Raw genomic sequence first — 9563 nt, forward strand, 5'->3', positions numbered from 1 at the left:
GTCTATTGGGCCTCAGTTGAGAGGAGGAAGCAATCACACAGTTCCTGCAAACATCCATTAGTGCTATCTTTGGAAACAGAAGATTGTTTAGAAAAGTGGTATGACCCAGGGTGATGTTGCTCACTGGATTAGATTCTAACAGGAAATGAGACACCTTCAGAATAAATAAGGGACATTTAACCTTGTTTCTCATTTAACCTTGTTTCTTCTCATCAGAAGCAGGTGACACTGGACAAATGGACCATCTTTTTGGGAGGGCTGGGAAGTGTTTCAGGAGAACAATTATGTGGCAGAAGCAGTATGGCCTAGTGAAAAGACCACGGGCCTGGGAGACAGAAGACATGGGTTCTAATCCCGGTTCTATCAATTGCTTTTTACATGACCTTGGGGAAGTCACTTCACTTCTCTGTGCTGCAGATACCTCATCTGTGAAACGGGGATTAAATCTTCCTTCCTCCAGTTTGGGACTGTGAGCCCCATAAGGGACACAGTTTGGGTCCACCCTATTAACATGTATCTACCTGAGCACTTAGAACAGTGCTTGAGGCATAGAAAGAGCTTAACAATGACCATAAAAAAGTATATGATTTCCACTCCTTAAACTCTCTCTGCTCTGTTTCTGGACTTCTCCCAGCCATTTGACAATGGCTAAAATCAATCAATTAAATGTACAGAACACCTAAGTGCAATATCCCGTATTAAGACCTAGGGAGAGCACAATAGAAGCAAAACCTAATTTCTCTGATCTCAAGGAGCTTACCACTGGCCTTATGGCACTCAAACAACTTTCTTCCTTCTTCTTTACTTCACTGATCTCCTGCTACAACTCAACCTCACTGACCTCCTACTACAATTCAACCTGCTCAGTCTGCTCTACTAATGCCAACTTACTCTCTAAACCCTGATTTCCTACTACAACTCAACCTCACTGATCTCCTACTACAACCCAACCTGTGCAGTTTGCTCTGCTGATGGCAACCTACTCTCTAAACCACAATCTCATCTATCCCACCTAAGATATCCAATGACAACTAGTCTCCCCACCTTAAAAGTCCTACTAAAATCATATTTCCTCTGAGGCCTTCCCTGAATAACCTCTCATTCCCCCCTCCTTCCTCCCCTCTGTGTCACCTATGCATTCATTCATTCAATTGTATTCACTGAGAACTTACTGTGTGCAGAGCACTGTATTAAGCACTTGGGAGAGTACAATACAACTGTAAACAGACACATTCTATGCCCATAATGATGATAATAATAATATGATAATAACAATAATAATAATGGTGAGCTTACAGTCTGGGGGAAGGAGACAGACATTAATATAAATGAATAAATTATATATATATATGTGTACAAATCGTACTTTCCAAGCACTTAGTACAGTATTCTGCACAAAGTGCTCAATAAATATGATTGAATGAATAAGTGCTGAAGGGCTGGGAGAGGAGAAGAACAAAGGGAGCAAATCAGGACAACGCAGAAGGGAATGGGAGAAGAGGAAAGGGAGGGCTTAGTCAGAGAAGGCCTCTTGGAGGAGATGCGCCTTCAGTAAGGCTTTGAACGGGGGGAGAGTAACTGTCTGTCAGATTTGAGGAGGGAAGACATTCTAGGCCAATGGCAGGATGTGGGTGAGGTGCGGCGGTGAAATAGATGAGAACAAGGCACACTGAGAAGGTTAGTATTAGAGGAGTGAAGTGTGTCAGCTGAATTGTAGTACATGGGTAGGTGATGTAGGAGGGGGCAAGGAGCATTTTAAAGCCAGTGGTGAGGAGTTTTTGTTTGATGCTGAGGTGGATGGGCAACCACTAGAATTTAGTGAGGAGTGGGACGATGTGTCCTGAATGTTTTTGTAGCAAAATGATCCAGGCAGCAGAATGAAGTATGGACTGGGGTGGGGAAAGGCAGGAGGCTGGGAAGTCAGCAAGGAGGCTGATGCAATAATCCAGGCAGGATAGGGTGAGTGATTATATTAGTGTGGTAGAAGTTTGGATGGGGAGGAAAGGGCAGATTTTAGTGAAGTTGTGAAGATGGGACTGACAAGACTTTGAGTTTGTAGGTTGAATGAGAGAGAGCAGCCAAGGATAACACGTCCTAAACAAGATATTTACACCCCTTCCCATCACCCTTGCCAGTTGTTCCAGACATAATAATAATAATAATGATGGCATTTATAAAGCACTTACTATGTGCAAAGCACTGTTCTAAGCGCTGGGAGGTTACAAGGTGATCAGGTTGTCCCACAGGGGGCTCACAGTCTTAATCCCCATTTTACAGATGAGGTAACTGAGACACAGAGAAGTTAAGTGACTTGCCCAAAGTCTCACAGCTGACATTTGGCAGAGCCGGGATTTGAACCCCTGACCTCTGACTCCAAAGCCCATGCCCTTTCCACTGAGCCACGCTGACATTTAACTCTCTCCTCAGGCCCTCTGTCCCCCCACCTTCCCCATCCCTTGTTCCCATTGACTTGGTCACCTACTTTATTAAGAAAATTGACATTAGCAGACATGAGCTCCCTAAAATTGGCCCTGCTCCTTCTCAGCCCCTCCCTGTTCTGGCCCTCTCTTGAACTCTCCCATACTTCCCAGCAGGATCTCAAGCTGAGATCTGCCTCCTCTCAAAATCCACCCCCTCCACCTGATTGAGACATGTGAAGCTTGAGATGATGAGAGGACATCCAAGTAGAGATGTCTTGAAGGCAAGAGGAAATGTGAGACTGCAAAGAGGGACAGAGATCAGGGCTGGAGATGTAGATTTGAGTATCATCTGCATGGTGGTGGTAGTTGAAACAATGGAGCAAATGAGTTCTGCAAGGGAGTGGGTATACATGGAGAGTAGAAGGGGACCCAGAGCTAAAACTTGAGGGACCCCACAGTTATAGGGTGGGAGGCAGACAGGAACCTGCAAAGGAGATTGAAAATGAATGGCCAGAAAGATAAGAGGAGAACCAGGAGAGAATGGTGTAATTGAAACTAAAGTTGGATAAATATTTCCAGGAGAAAGGCATTGTTGACAGTGTTGAAGGCAACTGAGAGGTCAAGGAGGATTAGGATGGAGTAGAGTCTTCTGGATTTGGCAAGAGGAGATCACTTGTGACATTTGAGAGGGAGGTTTCTGTGGAGTGAAGGGGAAGAAAGCCAGATTGGAGGGGGTCAAGGAGAGAATTGGAGGGGAGGAATTTGAGACAACAGGTGTAAACAACTCATTCAAGGAGTTTGGAGAGGAATGGTAGAGGGGAGATGGGGCAATAGCTGGGGGGATCCGTTGTGTCAAGGGAGGATTTTTTTAGTGTAAGCGAGGCATGGACATGTTTGAAAGCAGTGGGGAAAAGTCCACTGGAGAGGGAGCAGTTGAAGATGGCTGTTAGGGATAGAGAAAGGAGGGGTCAAGAGTTTTGATAAGGTGAGAAGGAATGGTGTCAGAATCACAGGTGGATGGGGTGGATTTTGAGAGGAGGCAGGAGATCACCTCTAGAGATACTGCTGGGAAGAATGGGAGAGTTGAAGAGGGGGCCAGAACAGGGAGTGACTGAAAAGGAGCAGGGGAAATTTTAGGGAGCTCATGCCTGATAGTGTCAATTTTCTTAATAAAGTAGGTGACCAGGTCAATGGGAGCAAGAGGTAAGGGTAGTGGTGGGCAGAGAGCCTGAGGAGAGAGTTAAGTGTCTGGAACAACTGGCGAGGGTGATGGGCATGGGTGTCAATAAGCTTGGAGAAATTATTTTGCTGGACAGAGAAGAGGGCAGAGGTAAAACATAAAAGAATAAACCTGAAATGGACAAAGCTCTATATTTAGATTTCCACCAGCAGCACTCTGTGGCTCTTGTCCAAGAGTGAAGGAGGCAGGTTGTGCAGGAAATCCAGGGCTGTGGGCTAGTGGTACGAGGTCTACAAAGGGATAGGGGAGCAATTGATCTGAGTACAGTAGAGAGGGTGGTGTTGAAAGCTTCAATTTGGTCATCAAGGGAAGGTAGTTTGGGTACGGTGGCTAAGTGGAGCATGATGAGTTGATAAAATTGGATGAAGCCCAGAGATCAGAGTTCTCTGTGGAGGAGTAGTATAGATTTATGGGGAGAAGGTGTGTGGCAGAGAAGGCAAGTAAGACTGTGGTTGGATAGAGGGATTGGTGAGGATAGAGATTGTAGAGTGGTTAGAGATGATGAGATCAAGTGTGTGTCCAGGTTGGTGAGTGGGCAAGGTGGGACACCAATGTGGGCATGGAGAAAGAGAGAAGGAATGTGAGAGGGATCAAAATGGTTAAAGAAGTTGGAGATGGGACCTGGGAGCGGTAGATGACAGTTACTAGAATCTGGAGTGGGTGGTACAGGTGGATGATATGGGCTTCAAAGAAAGGGATGTGGAGGTGGAATGCAGCGAAAGCCACACTGAGGCCTGAGAAGGAAGCCAACACCACCTCCCTTCCCAGTGACTCTGGAGGAGTGGGAGAAAAAGAGGCCCCCTCTGGAGAGAGCAGCAGGGGAGAACATGTCATCTGGGAAGAGCTAGGTTTCAGCAATGGTGAAGAGGAGGAGTGACTGAGTGAGGAAAAAGTCAAGGATGAAGGGAAGTTTCCCCATGATGGAGCAGGGGTTCCACAGGCCACACTTGGCTGAAGCTGTGTGGGGGTATAGTGGGAGAGGGAACAGCATGAGGGGTAGGGAGGATTTGGATGGGAGTGAGTTTAAGGGGGCTGGTGAGGGGTAAGAGGGACGAGGGGTAGCACTGGAACAAGATGACAGGGATGGGGTGGGGAAGTGGGGTGGGGAAGGAGCAAGGGGAAGGGAGGAGTTGGGTGGAGAAGGAGGTGCGGGAGGTGTGGTGAGAGGAGAAGACTAGGATGGGCTGACAGGAGCTGGGGGATTGAAGGATCATGGTGGGGTCGGTGAGGTCAGTGATAGCAGTAACAACCCACTTGGCTATGTATCAATCAATCAATCAATCGTATTTATTGAGCGCTTACTATGTGCAGAGCACTGTACTAAGCGCTTGGGAAGTACAAATTGGCAACACATAGAGACAGTCCCTACCCAACAGTGGGCTCACAGTCTAAAAGGGGGAGACAGAGAACAGAACCAAACATACCAACAAAATAAAATAAATAGGATAGAAATGTACAAGTAAAATAAATAAATAAATAGAGTAATAAATATGTACAACCATATATACATATATACAGGTGCTGTGGGGAAAGGAAGGAGGTAAGATGTACTTCTTGAGCACTTTGTTACTCACCCCAGGCCCACAACATTTATGTACATATTCTTAGACTCTACTATCCACCCATTTTGTAATTCATTTTAGTATCTGTCTCTCCCTGAGACTGTAAACTCCCTGTGGGCAAGGATCAGGTCTATCAGTTCTTTCGAGGTGTACTTTCCCAAGTGCTTAGTATAGTGCTCTGTACACTCAAAGTGTTCAATAAATATCACTGATTCGTTAAAATCTCCTGGGGAAGATAAAATTATTTACATACAGTGGGAACAGGAGGGAAAACAAGGATAAATTATGGTGACAATACAAATAAGCCAAGATGAAGTAACAGAATAACTAATTAGTTTTTGGGTTGACACAATCAGAGAAGGCTTCTTGGAGGAGATGGGATCTGGAGAAAATTTTTAAGATGGAAAGATCTGTGGCCTAGTAGATTGGTTGTCGAGAGGGAAATCCAGGTCAGAGGAACAATAGGAGCAAGGAGTAAGAGGCAGAAAAGTCCAGAGAAGAGAAGTTAGGAGTTGAACTTGGGAGAAGTAAAGAGTTTGGGACTAGTGTATGAAGAAAACAAACATGTCAGATGGGAAAGCTAGCAGAGATCTTTAAAGCCAGTGAGAAGGAAGGAGATGGGAGGTTGATGTAGACAACAACATGTAGTATTGACTGAAGTGGGGAGAGGCTGAGGCTGGCCAGAACAGTGAGGAAGTTGAAAGGGTAGTCCGAGATAACAAGAGCTATTAAATCAGGAGGTTCTTTGGAGAGAAAGGGAGCAGCAAACTTGGGAAAGGTTGGGGAGGAAAAGCCAGCCGATTTAGCAGTCAATTGAATGTGAGTACTGAAAGATCGTGAGGAGTCAAGGATGATTCTGAGTCGCAGGCATCTGGAACACTTTACAAGAAGAGGAAGGTTTAGTGGGATGTCAGATCCTGGGGAGTTGAGCAGCTTCCAAACCCTCTAGGAAGTCTGGGAAAGTCTAGTTAGGAGGAAAGATGAAAAGTTCAGTTTCAGACATGTTGAGTTTGAGGTGTTAGTGGGTTATCCATGGGAAGTTATCAGACCACAGCTCTCCCTATCTTCAAAGCCTGTCTGAAATCACATCTCCTCCAGGTGACCTTCCCCGATTAATTCATCCGCTTCCCAACTACCAGCTCGGCACACTTCCACCTCAAATAAGCCTCACAGCCACCTGAAGCACCTGTATATATCCACTTACATGCCCTGTTACTTAAACACTCACTCAACTACAAAACAATTTTTCTCCCTTCAAGCCGTAATTTTTCTTAATGGCATTTAAGTGCTCACTTTGTACCAGGCACTGTACTAAGAGCCGGGGTAGATATAAGCTAATTAGGTTGGACACAGCCCATGTCCCGCATGGGGCTCACAGTCCTAATCCCCATTTTACAGATAAGGTAACTGAGGATGGAGAACCTAAATGATATGCCCACGGTCACACAGCAGACAAGTGGTAGAGCTGGGATTTGAAACCTGTTCCTCTGACTCGTAGGCCTGTTCTCTATCACCGGCCAAGCCACTTCTATTTAAATTAATTAATTGTCTGTCTCCCACACTAGATTATACATTCTTTGAGGCACGGTTTCTATTACTATACTCTCCCCAGTGCTTAGTACTGTGCACTGCATGCAGTAGGTCCTCAATAAATAATATTGATTGATTGAAAGGTCCTGGGGAGAGGAGGTAATGTGGGACTGTAGAGAATATGAGAAGTTGAGTTGCTAGAAAGGTAGATTTGGGAGTCATCAGCATGGGGGTGTTAATCAATCCATCAGTTGTATTTATTGACCTCTTACTGTGTGCAGAGCACTGAATAGACACTAGGGAAAGTCCAATATAACAGAATGGTAGACACAATCCCTGCCCACAGGACCTTAAGCTGAAACTATGTGAAGGGATGAGATCCCCAAGAGTGTGAGTTTAGGGCTAGAAAAGTAGGAGAGCAGAATAGAGCCTAGCAGTTCACCCACAGTCAGTCATGAACAGAGTGGTTCTGCCACTGGATGGGGCTGGGAAAGGGCAGGGTCATGGGCCATTGTTCTAAATCAGCTTATGGGAAGGACATCTCTATTCTCCCTGAACACTAGCCTAAATTTTCTCACCCAGTGTTATTTTTTTCCAATCTCCTGCATTCAGAACTCTGTGTGCAACAGATAAATGTCAATCCTGGCTGACATTTGTGTTTCCCTGCTCCTGTCCACCACTCTCCAATATCCCAGCTCAAGGCTATCTTTGAGGGAAGCATTCCCTGATTAACCATACCCAGTTTCCTGCCACCCAGCATAATTTATGATCCATTGTTGATAATTCCTTTCTCAGCCAATCTCTTCTGTAACCAGTCTTTGACCTGAAACCATTGTTCAACTGGGCCAGAAAACACAGGGGTGAAAGCAACCAACTCTGATGTCTTTCTGCACTCTTGGACACCTATCTGGAAACATGTTGGTGTGTCCCCTATCTGTTCAGCCTCAACTCCAGACAAGAGGCAACCGTGTTTCCTGTGGAGGCAGCCAATTGTCAGCTGTGTGACTTTGGACAAGCCACTTAACTTCCCTGTGCCTCAGTTACCTCATCTGTAAAAAGAGGATTAAGACTGTGAGCCCCCCATGGGACAACCTGATCACCTTGTTACCTCCCCAGCGCTTAGAACAGTGCTTTGCACATAGTAAGCGCTTAATAAATGCCATCAATATTATTATTACTCCTCATAGAACTGAGCCCTGATCTCATTAGAAAAAGTACAGTGTTCTGAACACAGTGAACACTCAACAGAAACCGTTGATGATGAAATAATCTATCTTCGGGTCCATTGACTGTTATGCCAGAACTACTTTCTAGTTCTAAAAAGGGAAGGGAATTTATCTTCCAACTCTGTTGTGTTGTACTCTCCCAAGAGCTTAGTTTTGTAATCGTATTTAGTAAGTGCTTACTATGTGCAAAGCACTATTTTAAGTGCTGGGGAGGTTACAAGGTGATCAGGTTGTCCCACGGGGGGCTCACAGTCTTCATCTCCATTTTACAGATGAGGTAACTGAGGCCCAGAGAAGCGAAGTGACTTGTCCAAGGTCACACAGCTGACAATTGGTGGAGCCGGGATTTGAACCCATGACCTCTGGCTCCAAAGCCCGTGTTCTTTCCATTGAGCCATGCTGCTTCTCAGTTCAGTGCTCTGCACAAAGTAAGGGTTCAACATACCACCAATTGATTGGAAAGGTCAAGGGGGTGAGAGACAATCTTTAGAGCAATTCTTGAGATCGTTTTCTACCCTCAGCTCTGCCTCTCCCTGTTTCAATAGGTTTTTTACAGGAAGAAAAGATGGATCAGTTTTTTCTATGGAACAGTTGAAGAGTACTGCCAATTGGTAGCGGAGGTGCTCCATCACTGCACAGTCATTGATAGATCACACCCAGATGATGTCTCATTAGCAGAAATTCAGGCCTGCCAGGGGGCCTTCAGGACCCGAGAGGACTAGATGTGCTAAGCCCCCAAATTAGGTACAACAGACTTTAGGCTAAAATTGCAGGGATGCTTACGGACTGGGTTGGGGAACCTTGGTCTAGATAATCCCCTAGGGTGACAAACCCATAATTGCACTTATCAGCTTCAGGCTGGCATGATTAATGCAACCCACCATGATTGATCACCTAAAATATTTTTACAAACTAGTTTTCTCATCATGGTGAGAGAGAGAACTTGAAATCTACAGGATAAAGGAGCCATTCAGCATTTGATAAATTTACACTACATGGAAGACATGGATTACATGGATCAAATTTTTTTTAAAAGGGATCTGAGTGGTTTGGGGGCCATCAACTACAGGTTTGGGACTCAATTTTGGATTGTTTGAAGCAAAGATTTCTGTGTCCCTATTTTCCTAACCCCGGATTATCCCACACCAAGGGATAAAAATGCATGCCACTGCCAGCCTCACTTTCTTCTTCCTGGATGATTGATCCTGGGGCCAACTGGCCTGTATATCTTCTCCCTGTGCCACCAGTGTCGTCTCGTGCCTTCTGACTGAACAAGGAAAAAGTTCCAATAAGCAAATCATGGTACTTGTCATGAAACAGTCCCAGTGTTGTCTGCCCAGTCACCACTGTTCTTCTCATTTATTCACAATTACAATATTAATGGCCCTCCCAGCCCCTGGACTGTACCTGGTTCTTGGAAAGCATATGCAATAAGAAGAAGTAGAAGTGAGTCTTCCTGGTATTATGGATTCAGGGAGTTCTAGCTGGACGTCAGTTGCCGGAAAGTTGAGCTACCTCCAAAGTCTGGGAGCTGGTAAACAGCCTTAGAAGGATGTGGACAAAATACCCTGGAACTGCTGTTCCC

This window comes from Tachyglossus aculeatus, chromosome 1 (assembly GCF_015852505.1).
Source record: "Tachyglossus aculeatus isolate mTacAcu1 chromosome 1, mTacAcu1.pri, whole genome shotgun sequence".
In the NCBI taxonomy this organism is placed as follows: domain Eukaryota; kingdom Metazoa; phylum Chordata; class Mammalia; order Monotremata; family Tachyglossidae; genus Tachyglossus; species Tachyglossus aculeatus.